The sequence below is a fragment of the Dryobates pubescens genome, chromosome 9 (genome assembly GCF_014839835.1).
Source record: "Dryobates pubescens isolate bDryPub1 chromosome 9, bDryPub1.pri, whole genome shotgun sequence".
NCBI lineage: Eukaryota > Metazoa > Chordata > Aves > Piciformes > Picidae > Dryobates > Dryobates pubescens.
Genome location: NC_071620.1, coordinates 14,713,937 through 14,735,375, shown reverse-complemented (window position 1 = coordinate 14,735,375; position 21,439 = coordinate 14,713,937). Strand labels below are relative to the sequence as shown.

The following is a 21,439-nucleotide window of genomic DNA, read 5'->3' as shown; positions in this document are numbered from 1 at the left end:
ATGTGCTTAAAAGCTGTGTAGATGTGGGGCTATGGCTTACTGGTGGACTTGGTACAGTGGGTTAATGGCTGGACTCGCTGATCTTGAAGGTCTCTTCCAGCCTAAACGATTTTATGGTATCTTCAGCCCTACTGCTCTGGAGAGTAACTGCTCATTTTTTAAAGGACAAAGCTCAGGGTTGTTTGCCTTTTCATTTGATTTGCTTTTTGTTAACAGTTGCAGAAAAAATATTGGTGCAATAAAGAGTCATCTAGAAGGAACTCCCTGTAGTTTACAAAACATTTCTTAACCTTAAAAAGCAGCAATAAGTATCTTTGCTATGGTGCTAATTACACCATGCACAGAGTATTAGCAGAGCAGGCAGTATCTCTGTTTTCATGGGGTTAAAAAGAAAACACAAGTGATAAATCTAATTTAGCTCAGTTAGACTCTGAAATCCCCTCTTTCAAGCTTAAGTTATATTTGTCATCCTGATTACAAGTACTTTAGAATAGATCAAGGTGTGAAAGTTACTTTTATTATTTTAATCAATGTATTTCTTATTGCATAAGCTGCTGTTTTCTTTCCCTCTTTTTTTTCTGCCACTTGACTCTTGGAAACTACTTCCATTATTGCTTTGCTCAGTATGCCATTCCTACACCCTTCTGGTACTGACAGTAAGGAGCCAAACTTCAGGAGCTTAGCAAAATTTATTGGCTTAGGCTTGGCACCACTCCTCTTGTTTGTCTCACCAGAAGGGGCTAAACCACATGATGTGACCAAGACTTCCTCCTTCCTGAGTGTTCAGCCTTCCTGTATGTCCTTTCAGGTCTTACTGAACTTGATACTGAAACAGAAATAGGGGTTTGGTGTGGGTTGGGTTGTTTTTTTTTAATGGCAGACACACACAAAAAAATCCATTATAAGCTGCAGGTATTGTAGAGGGGCAAGAAGATGATGAAAACACTTTCACACTACATTGGAATTAAAACTATGTTTAGATAACACAACTGGCACAAAGAATACACAGATAGAAGTAAATGAAAACAGAAGGCACAGGATGTTTCCATTTTCTTCACATTTAATTTTGATCATGTGGTGAATTCATTCAATTCTTGATCTTAAGCCAACTATGTTTTGAAGAGAAAATTGTTTTGGAAGTTCACTAAAACAGAGTATTGTATACTGAATTATCAAAGCAGAACCATCCCAACTGTCATATTGACACTGGCAGTATTTCCAGGAAGTGTTTTATGGACCAGGGGGACATTTCACAATCCCTGTGTGAAATTCTTCTCAAAGGGACAGAAATGCTTAAAAATATTTGAATAAACTCCCACTTCTCATAAAGTAAAATGACAGAAAATTGGGAGGGGTGACTGACACTGCATCAGGCCACCCTGTCTGGACATGCTGGAGAGCTGTGCAGAGGGGAACCACATGAAATTCAGCAAGGACAAGAGTAGGGTCCTGCACCTAGGAAGGAATAAGCCCCTGCCCCAGTGCAGGTAAGGAGTTGATCTGCTGGAAAGCTGCTCTGTGGAGAAGGACCTGGTAGTGCTGGTGAACAAGTTCAGCAGGAGCCAGCAATGTGCTTTTATGGCCAAGTAGTAATAGGTTAACTTCCACAGTATCACAGTATCACTAAGGTTGGAAGAGACCTCGAGGATCATCAAGTCCAACCTGTCACCACAGACCTCATGACTAGACCAGGACAAGTGCCACGTCCAGTGTCCTCTTGAACGCCTCCAGGGATGACGACTCCACCACCTCCCTGGGCAGCACATTCCAATGACAAACGACTCGCTCGGTGAAGAACTTTCTCCTCACCTCGAGTCTAAACCTCCCCTGGTGCAGCTTGAGACTGTGTCCCTTTGTTCTGGTGCTGGTTGCCTGGGAGAAGAGACCAACCCCTTCCTGGCTACAACCACCTTTCAGGTAGTTGTAGAAGGCAATGAGGTCACCCCTGAGCCTCCTCTTCTCCAGGCTAAACAACCCCAGCTCCCTCAGCCTCTCCTCATAGGGCTTGTGCTCAAGGCCTCTCCCCAGCCTTGTTGCCCTTCTCTGGACACGTTCAAGTGTCTCGATGTCCTTCTTAAACTGAGGGCCCCACAACTGGACACAGGACTCAAGGTGCAAGATATTACAATTATCCAAGATATTGGATCCAAATATCCAAGATATTACATTTATCTTTGAGCTCCAGAATATATGTGCATTTAAAAAGCAGAGGATCTAGGATAGGGAGGATCTTGGACAGTGCAATCTTCTCAACTACCTCTGTTCTGAATCTCACAAATCAGCTACTGAAGAAAAATATCCTCCTCTTCCAACAGGGATTTACTCCAGACTGGGAAACAGTGAATCAACTGTACAAAATTTTTGCTATAAATATTTGACAGGAGTGCTTCAGAATGTTTTGCTAAAATTAAACTCAGGGAAATGACAGCAAAGGCTACATCTACATTGGCAAGAAGAATAGAGATACTGAGAGCGGATCTGGAGTGTCAAACAGCTGGTAGCACAAATCCAGAATTTACATGAGCCACGCTTGGCAGTTTTGCTATGAATTAATTCTAGTGCAGTCCCATGGATTGAACACGTTAGAAGTTGGAGCACATTCAGCGCGTTCCTGAACACATCTCTTGGCTTACAATGGGAGGAATCCATCGCTGAAACCACTGCATAGAGCAAATTAAGCTACAGTGAGAAGAAAGATGTATGGTCACTCTCAAGATGCATTCCTGAGTCAAACTAAGACTCTGATGTAGATGTCCTCTAAGGATCTCCTTCCTCCCACTCCCAAGACCTTCTCTCTTCCAAATTGATTTAGAAATGACTGGTATGGTCTTCATCCCAAAGCTATTAAGAGGTTGTCCAGTTTTGGTGTTCCCAGTATAAGTGGTACATTGAACTGCTGGAGTAGGTCCAGAGGAGGGCCACAAAGGTGATCAGAGGGCTGGAGCACCTCACCCATGGGGACAGGCTATGAGAATTGGGGCTCTGGGGACACTTACAGTGGCCTTCTAGTAACTGAAGGCGTACAAGAAATCCAGGAAGGGACTTTTTACAAGGGCTTCTAGTGACAGGAAGACAGGGAATGGATTGAAGCTTTGAAGAGGGCAGATTTAGATTGGACATTAGAAAAAATTTCTTTCCAGTAAGAGAGGTTGCTCAAGCTGGTTGTGAATCCGCCCCCTCCCTCGAGGTGTTCAAGGCCAGGATGGATGAGGCCTTGAGCAACCAGGTCTAGTGGAAGGGTGTCCCTGCCCATGGCAGGGGGGGTTGGAACTGGTTATGGTCCCTTCCAATCCAACCCATTCTATGAATCTATGAAAGGAAAAAGAAAAGGTGGTGGATGATTATAAGAGAGAGACACTGAAGAACAGCTGAAGTGAGGGAAAGGCAGGCAAAAGCCAGTGTGACAAATTCTGCTGAGAGAAAGCCAGCTGGCCCACCCGTATGTATATAGTGGTTAATTAAGAAGTATGTAGGTAGCTCCTGCCTAGTCACACCAAATGTTATCTGTATTCTGGTGGGAGTGTCAAAGGCAGCTGGGAGAAAGGGAATGGGTACAGTACAAAGGAGTAAAATTCACAGAAAACTGGGCTTGACATGCTGTAAGGAGCAGAGTTTAAGGAAAAAGAAACTAGCAGAAAGATGTTCATTTCACTAAGTTTAACACTCTCTGGATTAGAGCTCTTTCTCCTCCTTTCAGGAAAGTACAGCATCACAGAACCCCAGCATGGTTTAAAGGAACCGCAGGAGATCACCACCTCGTCCAACCTCCCTGTTAGAGCAGGGTCACCCACAGCAGATTGCCCAGGATCACTATGTCAAGGTGGGTTTGGAATCTCTCCAGAGTAGGAGACTCCACAACCTCTCTGGACAGCCTGTTCCAGTGCTCCATCACCTCACAAGAAAGAAGTTTTTCTCATTGGAGCATGAACCAAAATTCTTTAGTGTTGCCATTCCAGTGGCCCTGTAAAAAAGTAAAAGTGTTCCATCTCCTTTTAGCTTTAATGGAGAATAACAAGCTTATTACTGTGGTGACTCTTCCATTACCTCCTTGGACAGACATGCTTGAAGAAATGAAGTCTTAAACACTGCTGATGTCTCATGAGAATGTCAAAACAATGGTAAAGGATGGGACGTTGCCCAGGGCAAGCACTTAAAAATCTCATTAGAACATGATATCAAATGCTGTTCTGAAATGTCACATTTCAGAGTGACTATAGCCACAAAAATATCAGTCTTTGTACCAAGGTCTTCAGAGAGGACTACACAGATAAAGCTATTCTACAATGATTGCATCTGTTCATTTGATCTTTATAAGGAAAAGGCTGTTAAAGGCTTAATTTCAGCAAAAACAGTCTTTGGTTTCTTGAGCAGAGTCCCATGAAAACAGTGTTGTATGGATCCCCCCTGAAAAAGACCTCATTTAGCACCCAAGAATGTAGCTGGAGTGCAGCATGCAGGGTGTCCCCTGGTAGGCGCATAAGGAGGCAGAGTCTCCAAAGAATCCCCTCTGCCTCATGGAGAGATTTTTTTTTTTAATTTCTGAAAGTGATTTAACTATCAGAAGAAAAACATCGCCCTTTCTCCTGTCTCCCACATGTCATCCCACCCACCTGCTTTCTGATACAAGGCGGGAAAGCAGAAATGTGCCTCCTTGAAGGAGGTTGTAGTGAGGTGGGGGTTAATCTATTCTCCCTAGTATGAGGTGAGAGAATGAGAGGAAATTGACTGAAATTGTGCCAGAAGAGGTTTAGGTTGGATACTGAGAAAAATGTCTTTAGTGGAAGAGTGGTCAGGCACTGTAACAGGCTGCCCAGGGAGGTGGTGGAATCACCATCTCTGGAGGCGTTCAAGGAACATGTAGACATGGCACTTCAGGACATGGTTTAATGGCCAAGGCAGTCTTAGGCTGATGATTGGACTTGATGATCTTAGAGATCTCTTCCAGCCAAAACAATTCTATGGTTCTACAATTACTGGAAAACTCCAGACTCCACGTGTTGAGTAGGTAGGGGATCCATCTAGTAAAAACTTCTCCCAAAGTTGGTTACATCAGACATACGCAGCTATAACAGGCTAATTCTCACTGCAACACATCCCTACTGGCAAGCTTAACTCCTGCTGCAGCCCAGAAGCATATTCTCCTTTAACTTGTAAAGGGAAACATATTTTGCGTAAGAAAAGATGAAATCAGAAGTTTTTTGTGTCTGTTATACTACTTAAGATTATATTTTTACCATTGTTGCTTTCTGTATGTGTTGTGTAATAAAATACCAGCAAATACAACGAAGAAACAACTTAACAGGCACTTTGTGCCCTGTACTCCATGGTGTCTCAATGCAGAACTTGCAATGCAGTTCTCCAGTAGTAACCAGAAAAAGTATTAAAGACTTTTTTCTTAAACTTAAGACATGGATCTGCTGGAGCAGGTCCAGAGGAGGCCAGAAAAATGACCAGAGAGCTGGAACCCCTCTGCTCTGAGGACAGGTGAACTTATGGTGGCCTTTAAGTACTGAAAGGGGTCTGTAAGCAAGCTGGGGAGAATCTTTTCAGGAGGGTAAGTGGTGATGGTTTTAAACTGAAAGAGGGAAGATTTAAGCTGGATAGAAAGAAGAAATGTTTTACCATGAGGGTGGTGAGACAATGGCCCAGGTTGTGCAGAGCAGTGGTAGATGCCCCATCCTTAGGACCACTCAAGGTCAGGTTGTCCTGGGCTCTGAGCAACCTGCTGTAAGTTGCAGATGTCCCTGCTGACTGCAGGGCGGCTGGATTAGATGACCTTTAAAGGTCCCCTCAAGCAACAACCATTCTGTGATTCTATGATTATTAAATACTCCTGGCTTTAGGTAGCACATCCATTTAGACTACTTTAGATAGATGCAGTGGCTTTTACAGATGAAAGGTGACAAGAACTCTGTTAGCTGAAAAACATTCCCCCTTTTCACACATGATTGTGACAGTTCAGTCCATGCAGATCCCAGTGTCTGAGTTGTGATGAAAGAGCCAAGCTCAAACACAGTTAAAAACTACCAGTGCCTAAGGCAACAGTCAGCTGCAGTCTAAAGTGCAAATGCAGTATCCAGCATGGACATGAGTCACAAAGCTGGCAGATTTTACAGCAGTTGACAATAAAATATGACAAAACATTTTTGGTCCAAAAGTGAGGAGTTCTTCTTTATTACAGTTTTGCCTTAAGATTTGCACAACACTTTGTGGTTAGAACATGCACTGCTGAGATCAGTTCTGCTTCTTTCTTTGCTGTACCTCTTGTGCAACCCCAGAGAAAGTGCCTTACCCTTCCCCTGCAGCAATCCACCCTGCATGATTTTAGATGTTACCCTCAAAGTCAAATCAAACAAAACACCAGCTAACATTAACTGGTCCCTACATTGGAAAGGCATGGATGTGATGGGTGAACCACTTGGTGGGTAAGGAATTGGCTGAATGGTTGTGACTATAGAGTAACTGTCAGTACTTCAATGTCTAAGTGGAAACAACAAGTAACAAGTGGTGTCCCTCAAGGATCTGTACTGGGACCAATACTACTCAGTATCTTCATCAAGGACATAGTGGGATCGAAACACCCTCAACAAGTTTGCAGATGAAACCAAACTGTGTGGTGTGGTCAACACCTTGGTGGAAAGGGATGTCATCCAGAGGCACCTGAACAGGCTGAGAGGTGGGCCTGTGTGAACCTCACAAAGTTCTACAAGGTCAGATGCAAGCTTCTGCACATACATCAGGGCAAACCCAAGCACAAATACAGGCTGGACAGAGAATGGAGATAGAGCAGTGCAAGGAAAAGGACTAGGGGCTGCTGACTGATGAGAAGCTCAACATGAACAAGTGATGTGTGCTCATAGCCCAGGACCAACAATGTCCTGGGGCTGCACCCAAAGCAGCGTGGGCAGCAGGTATAGGGAGGGAATTCTGCCCCTCTATTCAACTCTGCAGAGATGCCACCTTCAATGATCTTTCCAGCTTTGGAGCTCCCATCCCAAGAAGGATATGGAACTGTTACAGCAAGTCCAAAGGAGGGCCACCAAGATGATCAGGGGGCTGAAGCATCTCTTTTCTGAAGACAGGATGCAAGAGCTGGGGTTGTTCAGCCTGGATAAGACACCAGGGAGACATTACAGCAGCCCTCCAGTGTTTGAAGGGGGCTACAGGAGAGTTTGAGAGGCACTTTTCTCAAAGTTGTGTAGTGACAAGATTGGTAGTAATGGCTTCAAACTGGAAGAAGTTGGATTGAGATCAGGCATTAGGAAGCAGAGGGTGGTGAGGTACTGGAACAGGTTACGCAGAGAGGTTGCAGAGGGTCAAAGCCTGGAAGTACTCAAAGGCTGGTTGGATGGAGCCTTGGGCAATCTGGTCCAGTAGGAAGTGTCCCTGCCCATGACAGGAGTTGTAACTAGATGACCTTTAAGGTCCCTTCCAACCCAAACCATTCTATGACAAACATGTTTTAGGAATACCTGCCAGGAAAGAACTTGGATGCATGTATTTTGGAGCCTCCTCAGGTCTCAACTAATACGTGGAATGAACTACTAGACCTGTTGTCCTGTCAGAGAGTATTCCTACGTTGCCATTTGAGATGTTTAGATACTTGAGATCCAATCATTTATATGTACCATTAGAGGCACAAACCTTTCTGTAATAAATAAAAATTACAACATTTGAACCCTGTTTCATAATGGTGTCCTGAAGCAGTGAAATAGGAACAGGCAGTGACTACTCATAGTCTCCAGGACAGCTTTTAAGATCTTCTGAAGTACCTACTCATCGCCGCTACAAACCAGCCAACACTCAGGCAGCAAGAAAGATTTTCCAATACTTCAGCTGGAACTCACCACTACTTCCTACCAAAATAAGGAACATGTCTCATAGTCTAGGAATTTCTACTAGGAAAAGCTAAAAACCAAGAGGACACACAATCCTTGCCTTTGCAGGGCTTTGGTTGTAACTGCCTATATAGAACTTTGGGTTCCTACTCATAAAACGTTCAAAGCCCTCTCTTTAGAGCCTAAGTTTACCTGTGCTTGATTGCAAGTGTTCCACAGATTTCACAATACTCTTCAATTTATTTTCTGTGCTAATAGTGGCACCTAGACCTGTCAGCTTCTAACAATGACACTATTAATCAGCATGACTGAATCTGTGTTTCCTCACTGAGTTTTACTAATGCTTTCTTTCCCCCTTTTTCCTTCCCCACTCCCTTTCCTTTTTACCTAAACACCCTTAAAGAGCACAAAACCTTAATTTCTCATAGAATTAAAGAATAGTTGAGGTTAAGGCATATCTAGAGGTCATCCCAGTCCCTCAGTTACCTAGTCAGTCAGACATTTTCAGCTGTTGCTCTACCTTACATAGCCCAGCCTGACTTTGTTACTAGAGCAAGGAAAAAAAAAAAAAAAAAAGTAAAAGAAACACAAATCAGAGAACTGCTTTGGTTGGAAAAGACCTTTAAGATCATCAAGTCCAACCATAATAACCATAATTTAACTCTGCCAAGTCTGGTGCTAAACTGTGTCCCTCAGCACTACATCTCTGTGTTTTAAATACCTCCAGGGATGGGGATGCAGCCTTCTCCCTGCGGAGCCTGTCCCAGTGTTTGAGAACCCTTTCAGTGAAGAAGTTAGAATAGAATAAACCAGGTTGGAAGAGATCCCCAAGATCATCGCGTCCAACCTATCACCCAACACCACCTAATCGACTAAACCATGCAACCAAGCGCCCTATCAAGTCTCCTCCTGAACACCTCCAATGACGGTGACTCCACCACCTCCCTGGGCAGCCCATTCCAATGGGTGATCACTCTCTCTGTGTAGAACTTCTTCCTAACCTCCAGCCTAAACCTCCCCTGGCACAGCTTGAGACTGGGTCCTCTTGTTCTGATGCTGGTTGCCTGGGGGAAGAGACCAACCTCCACCTGTCTACAACCTCCCTTAAGGTAGCTGTAGAGGGCAATAAGGTCAGTAAGTCAATAAGCAATAAGTTTCTTCTAACATCCAACATAAAGCTCCCTGGTACAACTTGAGGCCATTTCTTCTCATTCTGTCACCTGTTACTAGGGAGATGAGACTGATTCCCACCTCACACCAAGCTCCTTTCAGGAGGTTATAGAGAGCAAGAAGGTCTTCCCTTAGCCTTCTTTTCTTCAGGCCAAACACTCCCAGTTCCCTCAGCTGCACCTCACTAGACTTGTGCTCTAGACACTTCACCAGCATCCTTGCCCTTCTTTAAACACACTGCAGCAGCTCAATGTCCTTCTTGTGAGGAGCCCAAATCTGAACCCAGCACTCAAGGTGTGGGCTCACGAGTGCTGAGTACAGGGGTACAATCACTTCCCTGACTCCTGCTGATCACACTATTCCTGATACAGGCCAAGATGCTTTGGCCTTGGCCACCTGGGCACACACTGGCTCATATTCAGTCAGCTGTTGACCAACACCCCTAAGTCCTTTCCTGCCAGACAGCTTTCTAAGCCTGAAGCATTCATGGGGTTGTTGTGACCCAAGTGCAGAACCCAGCACTCAGCCTTGTTGAATCTCATATAGCTGACCACTATTGACCATTGACCCAGCCTACACAAACCTAACTGCTGGCACCTATAAATCATGCAGTGGCATTTCACAAGCAGCACTCTGTGGAATAAGAAATACTCCACTCTGGCCCAAAATGACAAGATCTTAATTCACCAGCTGATAACACTATACCCCAGTATGTCCTTGGGACTGGCTTCATGGATTGATTTGACTGTTAGAGTTACTACAGACAGGTCATCCTTTAATAACAGCTCTAGCTGAGCAAGAGATGGCTTCTCTTCCACAGCACAGCTCATCATTAGAAAAACACCTGCACTTGTCTCTGTAACCTTTTTTCCCAATAACACTTAAAATGAATGTCAACCAAAGACTGCCACTCTAATGAGAGTAAGGTTTGATATCTCTGACATCACACACTTTCAACTAAAACTCCCAAACCTACCTGTCAGAAGGAAAGCGATGCACTGGTATCAATTTGCTCATGAAACTAAAAGCAAGACAAGAAAAAATAAACCAGACTTTTCAGGTGTTTTTATTTACCTGTCCTTAGACACAACCAAGCAATATATTGATTTGCTAAACATTCCTTTTAGTCCTTAATTCTCCTAATGAAATGTTTAAGTAGCACTCAAGGACTTCAACATTCTCTGACCATTCTCACTACTAGCAAAGGCAAATTCTCAGAGCAACTGAAGAAAACTTGCTTCTGTTGCTGTGTGAAAATTTATTCACAACCTGAAGGTGAAGTTATGAGGAGCCACAGAAACACAGGCAGCAAGTGGATTCATTTGCCTTCAGAGAATCTATTTGTCACTCACACCATGATTTCCTGCTAGTTCAGCTTGCCTGGATTTCTGCCTTCTTAAAGATAAGGAAATATCCACAGCATTTCTTTTTTAATTTTAAAAAAATATCCTAAATAAAAAGGAGGATCTACCTTGGACAACACCACAGAATCTTCTATCTACAAATCAAACCTAGGAGTAATTAATGTTAGACTCCCTCTTCCTTCACAGTGTTGCTGGAATTTATTATTTCCTTCATTTTACAGATAGCAACAGAAATAAAGTTGGGAGTTCTACCCCTTTGCCATAGCCACAAACATTGCAGACTTCATTTTTCAGATTATTAATGCTAGATAGTATCTATAGTCTAACCAAGTATAAAGTACTAAGTGACTTCAGTTTCAGCTTCTGCAAGCAACTCCTCTTCCTTACCACTACGGAAGGAAGAGGGTAAAATAGTCTCAAAGCAGTTATCCTTAGATGTGGAAAACACTTGGCAAATCACAGAATGGTTTGGGTTGGAAGGGACTTTAAAGATCACCTAGTTCCAACCCCCTGCAATAGGCATGGACACCTTCTACCAGACCAGGTTGCTCAAGGCTCCAACCAATCTGGCTTTGAACACTTCCAGGCTTGGAGCCTACACAACCTCTCTGGGCAACCTGTTCCAATGCATTTCTTAAGTGCATTTCTCTGCTCTCACATTAACCCTTTGTCTTTTCATGGAACTGAGAGCTGGCTGCTCTGCAGAGAAACGGAATGCCAAGGGTACAAATACAATTTGTTGAAAAATCAGATGTTCTTCTCCTTGAAAGGAATTCCTGCAGGATCAAAAATATGGCTGAGTTTCTTTTCAGATGTTACCAGATGATAATTTCTGAAGAAATGCTCTCACTACTATTCACACTTCAGCTACTTTTCCTATTTCTCCTCCAGCAGTAGAAAGTAAGGTTGTTTCACTTTCAGTTTCTCACTTGAAAGCTCACTCTTGAGTTGCAGACACTGAAGAAGACTTTCCTCATTAAGTTCTAGCGTAAACAATACAGAGAAGAAACACATATAGTTGTCTTTAAAAAAAATCAAATTAAAAAATTGTATTTTTAATAAGCAAAACTAAGTGCAGAGAAGTGGTATTTATGCAACCAGTCAGTCATTTAAATTAAACAAACAAAAGACTTCATTAAGAATCTGAGCAGCGGAACTTTGCAGGATGCACCACAGCTTTACAAGACTACCACACACAGGCAGGAGAAGAAGAATGCAGCCTCTGACTATGAAAAATGGAATTTGTCAGGAAAGACTTTACCTACAACAGCTGGCAAAAAACGCTCTGGATCCCTATTGGAAAGGAAAAAACCAAAGTCTGACAGAAGACACCAAGTTGAGCAATGCACTTGGCACATCTGAGGGAAGGGATCTCATCCAGAGCAACATGGACAAGCTTGAGCCTGTGTGAAATTTATGAGGCTCAAGAAGACCAAGTGAAAGGTCTGCATAATAGAATAGAATAAACCAGGTTGGAAGAGACCTTCAGGATCATCGCGTCCAACCCATCAACCAATCCAACCCACCTAAACAACTAAACCATGGCACCAAGCACCCCATCAAGTCTCCTCCTGAACACCTCCAATGATGGTGACTCCACCACCTCTCCAGGCAGCCCATTCCAATGGGCAATCACTCTCTCTGTGTAGAACTTCTTCCTAACCTCCAGCCTAAACCTCCCCTGGCGCAGCCTAAGACTGTTTCCTCTTGTTCTGGTACTGGCTGCTGGGGGGGGAGAGACCAACCTCTGCCTGTCTATAACCTTCCTTCAGGTAGTTGTAGAGAGCAGTAAGGTCACCCCTGAGTCTCATCCTCTCCAGGCTAAGCACCCCCAGCTCCCTCAGCCTCTCCTCGTAGGGCTGTGCTCCAAACCCCTCACCAACTTCGTCGCCCTTCTCTGGACATGTTCCAGCAAGTCAACATCCTTCCTAAACTGAGGGGCCCAGAACTGGACACAGTACTCGAGGTGCGGCCTAACCAGTGCAGTGTACAGGGGCAGAATGACCTCCCTACTCCTGCTGGCCACACTGTTCTTGATGCAGGCCAGGATGCCATTGGCCCTCTTGGCTGCCTGGGCACATTGCAGGCTCATGTTCAGCCTACCATCGACCAGTACCCCCAGGTCCCTCTGCACCTGGCCGCCCTCCAACCACTCTGACCCCAGCCTGTAGCTCTGCATGGGGTTGTTGTGGCCAATGTGCCGTTGGGCTCTGCCCACCTATCCAGCCTGTGGAGGTCCCTCTGCAGAGCCTCTCTACCCTCCAGCAGATCAACTTCTGCCCCCAGCTTGGTGTTGTCAGCAAATTTACTGGTGATGGACTCAATGCCCTCATCCAGATCATCAATAAAGATGTTAAAGAGCATGGGCCCCCGCACTGATCCTTGGGGCACACCACTAGTGAATGGTTGAGGCAATCCCTGATAACAGTCCAGGGTGGGGGGTAAAGGGATGGAGACTAAGCAGCCCTGTGGAAAAGACTTGGGGGTGCTGGCTGGTGAAAAGCTGGACATGAGCTGGTAACGTGCGCTCACAGCCCATAACCAACTGTGTCCTGGGCTGCATCCCCAGCAGCACGGGCAGCAGGTGGAGGGAGAGGATTCTGCCCCCTCTGCTTAGACTCCACCTGCAGTGCTGGATCCACCTATGCAGTCCTCAGCACAGGAGAGATACAGACCTGTTGGAGAGTGTCCAGAGGAACCCACAACAATGATCCTAGGGCTGGAACACATCTGCTGTGAGGACAGGCTGAGAGAATTGGTCAGCCAGGAGAAAAGCCGGCTGCAGGGAGACCCCATTGCAGCCTTTCACTAATTGAAGGGAACCTATCAGAAGGATGGGGACAGTCTGTTCAGCAGAGCCTGCTGTGACAGGACAAAGGGTGATGGTTTTAAACTAAGAGGTAGATTTAGACTAGAGAGAAGGAAGAAATTGTTTACTCTGAGGGTGGAAAAATGGTGGCACAGATTACCCAGATTGGTGGTAGATGCACTGTTTCTGGAACCATTCTGCATCAGGTTGTCTGGGGCTCTGAGCAACCTGCTTTAGTTGCAAATGTTCCTGCTGACTGCAGGCTGTTTAGACTAGATTACTAGATTACCTCTTTCAAACTGAAGCATTCTATGAATTACCAAACCTTCAGCAACAGGTCCAACAAGGAATCCCAACAGAATAACTAAAATTAAAAATTCACAACATTTTTCTCATACTATTGGGGTGAATTCCAGGTTCAACTGCTCATGTCTAGAAGCAGTCTCCTCTGGCAGACCCTGCTCTGAGTAGGACATGGACTAGGTGACCTCAAGAAATGCCTCTGATGTCAGCTAGTCTATGATTCATTTCCATGATTTAGAAATGCAGATGTTCTTCACCTCTACTGGCAGGTCTCTCCTCCTGCTGATACACTGACCATATGAAAAGGTTTTAAGTCTTCTATATTCTCCAGCAACTTTAGCTATGTAGTTAAGATAGCATTTCTTCCAACAAAGACTTATGAAGTGACTAGTAAAACCTGTGCAGCTGATGAGTACTTGTATCATACTCAAGTTAAATCATACCATTAAGTCAGTTGCATAGAATATAAAACATCATATTCCTACTGAGAGACTTACCTAGCTGTCAAAATAAACATTTACATGGAAAAACAACCTCATCTCTTTACTTTGACAATCAGACATACATAAGCATCCCGAGTACCTGAAGAGATCTGGCTGTGTTCTGGATAGGATCTCAAACTAAATGAGATTCTTGATCCTATAAAGAGGAAACCTATTCTGGCAAAGAAAGAGTCAGCTTGCCCAAGAACTCTAGTTCTTAGGGGCCAAAGATTGCAAAATCCATTAGACCTTCCTTTCAATCTGCAAGTCTAAAAACTTGTATGTTCACAGGTGCTTCCTCTTGAGTCTTTTTTAGGATGAGCTATGGGTTCAAAGGAAGCACCTGTGCAGATATGAAGCATGATGTGATACTCCCTGTATGGTAAATGGAGGAGTGGAGTTGTAAACTTCAGGTTTGAGGGGAGTTATTCCTTAAAGATGTAACTAAGTAAATCTTGGTCAACTGAGAAAGACTATACCATGAGCACAGTGTCTACCAAAGTAAAACTTGAAAATGACACCATACTTTCCTAAGTACTTTGCCAAACTTAAGATTCCTTCTACAGGAATCTACATCCCTTCTGGAAACCTAAAGATCTACAAGACAAAGGGATTTCATATCTACTCTATACATTTTATTAGACCTTCAGAAACAAATGATAATTTGTCTACCTAAATTCAAGAAAAACCATGACTTATCTGCAGCACTGCCAGGAAGAATCCCAAAACATGCAAAGGGTCTTCACAGACTAAACATAGACAACTACCAACACCTAAGTAAAGCCCTTCAACTTTACAGAATTCACCAGGGGTATAACAACATACTTGAGTACTACCATTCATGAAAGCAGCAGATCCGGGGAAAAAAGGCAGGCTTCTGGCTAGGCTTATCTATAGGTCCTCAGATGGATAACAGAGGTTTTTGTCTTGGCTAAATTGTGAAGACATGCAAAATATTGCATGGTCTTTATTGCCACCTCTTGGTCATCACCACATAGCACAAAAGCAACAGAAGAAAATCTTATGGCAAGTTCCTTTAAGGAAATATTTTTTCTTTGGGAGGAAAAAAGATAGTGAGGGAACAGATGGAGTGAAAACAGAGAACAACCAGCAAACTGTCTGCATACAAGTATAACTATTTAGAGCTGTAAAACTGAAGTGAGTACTGCAATTAACCTTCATTAATGTTTTACTGTGTCATCTGGAGAACTGAAGGGACTGGAAAGCAAAGCAACAGTTATTTTAAAGAGAATAGATAACATTACTTATTTATTAGAGAAAGTAATATGGTTGTTAAGACACCTGTCCCTTCTTGAGCTCAGAAGACAAGTGGATGATCATTACCCATACTAGAAAGAAGGAAACTCTATCAGAGTTTGAAAGGTTTGAAAAGCCTCTTAAACAGGACTAATGCAAAAGGCTTTGAAGGAGAATGGAAACTATAGGAAATGTCTTCACCTAAATAAGCTCATTTCTGCTGTCATCAAGCAATAAACTTTCTAATACTCCTGGAAATGCAAAGTGTTAGTTGGTTCCTCTTGTATTTAAAACACTCTGAAGCTCAGAGAGGGTCAAAAAAGTGCTCTCAAATGTTTTCCAGCCTCATTAATGCAAGACATAGGACAAGAAAGTCATTCCAAGACTTTCCATCAGGCTACTTGCAAGTCAAGAGTGAATGACAGGAGCAGGGAAGAAAACACCTCAAGTCTTACTCTTCAGTTTGCATTTTTACTCTGACTCTACTAGAGCTCATAATTCTGTCTCTAACATTGCTAATGGTTTTTCTTCACATAAACCAGTGTGAAACCAATTCCTTTGTGACATGACCACATCTCAGCCATGAAACTGAGGAGAGTTTGTTCATTTATTGCTTGATAAAGATAAAAGAAGTTGCTGCAGATATGAGGGTGCTTTGTCAGATCCAGAGAGATAACTCAAAATAAACCAAAGCAAAGTTATATCTCAAAGGCTTCAAGTTTCTCTCTTTAAATGAATACTTAGGTTCAATGTAAGATGCCAGTGAAGATTCTTAACTATGTAGATGAGATATAAAATACAGCTCCATGAGCTTCTGGAGGAACTTTCAAAGACTTTTCCAGCTTCTGTGATAATGATCATAGAACAGGATCATAGAAACATTTCAGCTGAATAAGATCTTTAAGATCACTGAGTCCAACCACTACCTAATTTCACCAAGTCTAGCGCTAAACTATGTCCCTCAGCACCACATCTTTTAAACACTTCCAGGGATGGGGATTCAACTAGCCCCATAGGGAACCTGTTCCAGGGCCCGAGAACCATTTCAGTGAAGAAGCTTATTCTAATATGAACCTAAACCTTCCCTGGTGCAACCTGAGGCCATTTCCTCTCATTCTATCACTTGTTATTACAGAGAAGAGGCCAACCCCTACCTCACTATAATCTCTTTCAGGGAGTTGTAGGGAGTGAGAAGGTCTCCCATCTTCCTCCTCTTCTCCAGGCTAACCAAACCCACTTCCTTCAGCTGCTCCTCAGAAAATCTGTTCTCCAGACCTTTCACCAGCTTCATTGTCCTTCTCTGGACCCACTCCAGGACCTCAATGTTTTTCTTGTAGAGAGGGCCCATTCAGTGAACAGTAGTGAACTAGTAAGAAAAAAAACCACTAAGGATGTTAGCAGGGCTCTGACTTCTGTTATTCTGTTAATAAAACTATTCAGTGTCATAACACAAAATGCAAGGCAGAGTTTGTGCTAATATTTATTTCATACCATCTGTCGCTAGACTCTAAGTAGAGCCTAATGATGTAGTTAAAATATAGCCTGATCTGGAGACTAAATGACCAATCAACATTTATACTACTCCATCTGCAATAAAACATAGAAAGGAAAGAACACCAAACATTCAGGCTCAGCCCATCTCTTCATAAGGTTCAAAAAACTGTCAGAAGTTGTTCTAGGTATGTCCATTACCACTGTGGTAGCAGGTTAATCATTACAGATTTTGGGACCAATAGTTGCTTCCAACTTTAGAGAGGACCAACTGCGCTGGTCTTTCAGATGATTTCATCACCCTAAGATCATCTAAACATGGTAAATCAAGGTCGATGGAGGTTCTCCTCCCCCTCCACTCTGCCCAAGTCAGGCCATATCTGGAGTACTGAGTCCAGTTCTGGGCTTCCCAGTTCAAGAATGACAAGGAACCCTGCTGGAGAAAGCCCAGCAGAAGCTATGAAGACACTGTGGGATTGGAGTATCTCCCTCTGCAGAGGAAAGGCTGAGAGACCTGGGGCTGTTTAGTCTGGAGGAGGCTGAGAAGGGATCTTCTCAATGCTCATCAATATCTAAAGGACAGGATCAAGAGGATGGGGCCAGACTTTTTTCATGAGGAACAGGGAAAAGAACAAGGGGCAACAAGTACAAACTGGAATTAAAGAGATTTCATCTGAAGGCAAAGAAAAATTTCTTCATGTGAGGTGACAGAGCACTAGAACAGGCTGCCCAGAGAGGTTGTGGAGTCTCCCTCTCTGGAGAAGTTCCAAACCCACCTGGACATTGTGATCCTGGACAAGGTGCTGTGCATGACCCTGATTTAGCAGGGGTGATGGACTAGATGATCCCCAGAGGTACCTTCCTACTATCATGCTGGGATTTTATGATTCTGTTTAATCAGTTCAACAAGTACAATTTGTTTTCATACATCTCTGTATGCCCAATGTTGAGTAAAAAGCCATTTCTGCATCCTCTCATTGCCCCTAAAAGGACTTTGTATCCAGCTAAGTTGAAACTGCAGCAGTTCATGGGCTTTGTAGTGATCTAACCAGACATTTAATGGCGCAAAGAAGCTGTTGACTGAGAGCAAGATCAATGACCACTAATTTAATAAAAATAGGTACTAAAATTTCAGTATATGCTTCTAATCCTATGGTAAGTGGTAATCATAGAATCATAAAATGGTAGGGGTTGGAAGAGACCTCTGGAGGTCGTCAAGTCAAACCCCCCTGCCAAAGCAGAATCATTCAGGGCAGGCCACAGAGAAACATGTATGTCTAGATGTGTTTTGAGTCTCTGAAGAAGAAGTCTCCACAACCTCTCTGTGCAGCCTGTTCCAGGGTTGAGCACCTTCAGAGTAAATATGTTTTGCCTCATGTTGAGGTGGAACTTCCTGAGTTCCACTTTGTCTCTGCTGTAGTAGTACCCCCTTCAAATAATGCCAAAGAAAGCTTCACACAATCACTTACTTCACCTTCCTATCAAAAGATCTTTTCCTCAAAGAAGTTACCTGTTGTGCAAGCAGGCTGGAAGAAACCATGAAAGAAGTTAAGCTTGTTGCACAGATCTTGTTTTGTCACCCAACATCTGTCCTAAGCTTTGCTATCTGTAATATTTAGAGTTCAGAAATAATTTTGGATCATCCTACAGGTGGAAGAAGAACACACAAAGGGATGGTAATGGAAAAGCCAAAATCCTTATGTCTGAAAGCCTGAGTTGTCATCTTTGCAAACCAACTGAAGGCTCTTGGATCAACTCTCTGCACCCAGCAATTACTAGAGAAAAGCCAGAAAATCAGAAGAGAGACTCACATATAGTGCACCAAAAAACTGACATCACTACAAGGATGCCACCATAGTTCTTGGAGTACAGAGGAAAACATTGGTATTGTCTGTTATTTTAGCTTACAAGACACATACAGGAAAAGGGAAGTGTTGAAGAAGGAAAAAGACACAGCCAACAGGGTTGCCATCACCCTCCCAATGAAGCATTCCGCTGTACGTCAAACCTTCAAATTCTATTTGAGGAGACAGTGTCTCAGCCTTGCACAGAAACCTGCTCATTCACACAGGGTGAAATTAAGGTCCCCAGCTGATCAAGTCACAAAGTTAGCTAAGAGTTAGAGTTTCTGTCCAAAGAATGAAATAAGCAACACCCAACATCTGCACAAACCTCAAATTATAGCAGGTAAAATGCCCTGACATCTCACAATTTTGAATGTCTGTTACTCTGGGGACTATTACCCTCTGAACTGTTGCAGAAGATTGCAGCAGAAGGAGGAAAGCAAGTATAGGATGTGAGTAGCTCACCATGTCCATACCTACAGCAACCAAGACATGAGGACAGTCAAGCTGCCATCAACTTGCATACTGAAAAACATCCAAACCCTTGCTGCTGCAAAACCAGAAAGCAGAAGTGTTCCCTCACCTTCCAATCATGGCATATCAATAACAGTGAATTATTTTAATAGAAGTTAATGATTTCTTATAGACATGATGATCTCACCCTTTTCTAGTGTTCCCAGATTAAACATTTTTTTCCTGGAACATAGGGTCATCTGGACTGTTCCACATCTGACTGACAGCTTTTTGTTCCTACAAGCATCACAACTTACTCACTTGCCTTCACGGAAGAGCTGCTTTATCCCATAACCTACCTTATAATTCATAGGTATAAATTCAGATTTTCCTCCACACCCCCATGGCCCGCAGAAGAAAGGCAGAGAACACAGTGGCAGCATCCAGGCAACGTCTACAAGACCTCTAGCTGATAACACCGATATTAAACAACCGATTTCACTTAAAAGGGTTAAAATAAACTAAAAATAATTCAATTTCTTATCCAGCTCTTAAATAAAGGCTGAATGTCAGCAGCAGAACCTGCAGAGTCAAGGTTGAACTAGCACGAAAAACTGTGCATCTGAGCCTTCTCGTCCTTCCTTTGTTGCCTGTGTCACCTGTGCTCCACCTCAGCGCTGCCTTGCGCTGGCACACCGAGCCAGCTCAACCCTTCTCTTGTGCCAAACAGCCGGGGCACCCCTTTAGCATGTTACGGCAGGCTAGAGCCTAATAACGACCAAACGCCTCACCCCGGGCCCTCGGTCTGACAAAGGCAGGTTGCCCCGCGCCGGGGTGGCACGGCCCAAATCGGCGGAGCAAGTCCTGAGGCTGCGGGAGCTGCCAAAATTGGGAGGCGGGGCGGCGGGGCGTGTGTGTCTGTGTGTGTGTCTGTGTGTGTGCGCACCGCCATGCCGCCCTCAGCACCCGGCCGCCCGGGCAGCCCCCGCCACTGCCACCTCCCTCCCCACTACCTCCCCAGTAAGAAACCACCGCCCAGGTCCTCTGCGCCCACCGTCCCTCCCTCCCTCCTGAGCCCTTCTCCCCGGACGGCAGGGCAGGGGCTGGGCTCGGCGGGGCGAGAGGCGCGGCCGCCAGACGGTGACAGCGGCGGCCATGGCTCCCGCCGCGCCACTGACAGGCTGACAGCGGACAGCCGTTGCCCGCCGCCGCTGTGCCTCCGGCGCAGGGCACTGCGGGGACAGGCCCGGGGGATACACACAGACGCAGCGTCCGCTGCCCGGGAGCGCAGGGCAGCGGCTGCACCTCCTGAGGCGGGCACCGGGTAAGGGGTCCCCGAACGCGTTCGGAGAGACAGAGTGGCAGGCACCGCGGCGGAGCGGGTAGGAGCGCGAGTCCCTCACCGGGAATGGAAAGGGTGGTAAGGTTGCTCTCCGATCCTTACCTTCTCCCGGGAGCCAGCGACGGGACGCGTCCTTCTTCTCCCGCCGTTTTCCCCGCTCCTCTCTCCGTCAGAGATCTGACAGGGGAGCGGCTGCCACCCACTGTTACCAGCGGTGCCTAGAGGGACTCGGGCTCAGCCCTGGCCGCTGTAGGGTTTGAAAACGCCCCTTCACTGCCTCTCCCTCCCTCTGCCCCTACCCCTGCGCTGCCGTTACCGCTCCCCCCCCCCTCCCCTCCCCGCTCCCCAACGTCGCCGCCGGAGCCCAGCTCCGCCGAGCTCCCATTGGCCGTGTCCCGCCCACGTGGCCCTCACCCAGGGCTCGGGCGGGCAGCGCCGCCGCCAGCGTTACATCGCCGGGTTGGGAGGAGTAGTGCGGTTGTGTGCGCGTGTCTCTGAGGAGCGTCAGCGCCCCGCTCCCCGCCCCAAGGGAGACGGGCACGGACAGCGCCTCCTGCCTCGTCCCCCCGCTCGAATAACGGGCTCAGAGCGTGCCGGAGGTGAGGGGGGGGTGTGTAAGGGAAGAGGACGCGAGGACTGCGCAGGCGCTGGCCAGCCGCGGCCACTGGAACTTTCTGGAAATGGCGGCGGCACCGCTGCGGCGCGTATGGTTGTGGGGTGAGAGAGAGCCTTCGAGATCTCCTCGGCGGGATGGAAGCTGACCTAGTGATACCGGCGAGATCCCTGCCCGCTCCACCGTGCCGGTGGCGGCCTCTCCCTCCCCGGGGAGGGGTTTTCCGGCGGCGATGGCGCAGTGAGTTTTCACGGGCGGCGCATTGCGCATGCGCGGCCCGGGAGCAGCGGCGCCTCCGAATGAAGCGGGGAGCGGTGGGTACGGAGGGCTGAGGAGGGACTGCTGTTCCCGCTGGGTACGAAGCACTTTGTTTCTTAGAATACGCTCTTTGACGGGGGCTGAGAGGATTTCTGTGGACCGGTAGAAGGGTCCGCAGATTTTGGGAGAAACACTGCGACCCAGGTGCATGTGGT

General features: G+C 45.4%; 1 protein-coding gene across 4 annotated transcripts in view; it reads right to left on the bottom strand.

The window, feature by feature from the left end:
- ANKRD12 (ankyrin repeat domain 12) overlaps positions 1 to 20,706 on the bottom strand; it is a 62,689-nt gene extending 41,983 nt beyond the window's left edge. For all 4 annotated transcript variants that reach the window (XM_054163986.1, XM_054163987.1, XM_054163989.1 and 1 more), the window contains exon 1: positions 20,456 to 20,706. The gene's annotated coding sequence lies outside the window, so the exon portion shown is untranslated. The remainder of the gene's footprint in view (positions 1 to 20,455) is intronic.
- Positions 20,707 to 21,439: the final 733 nt, after the last annotated feature.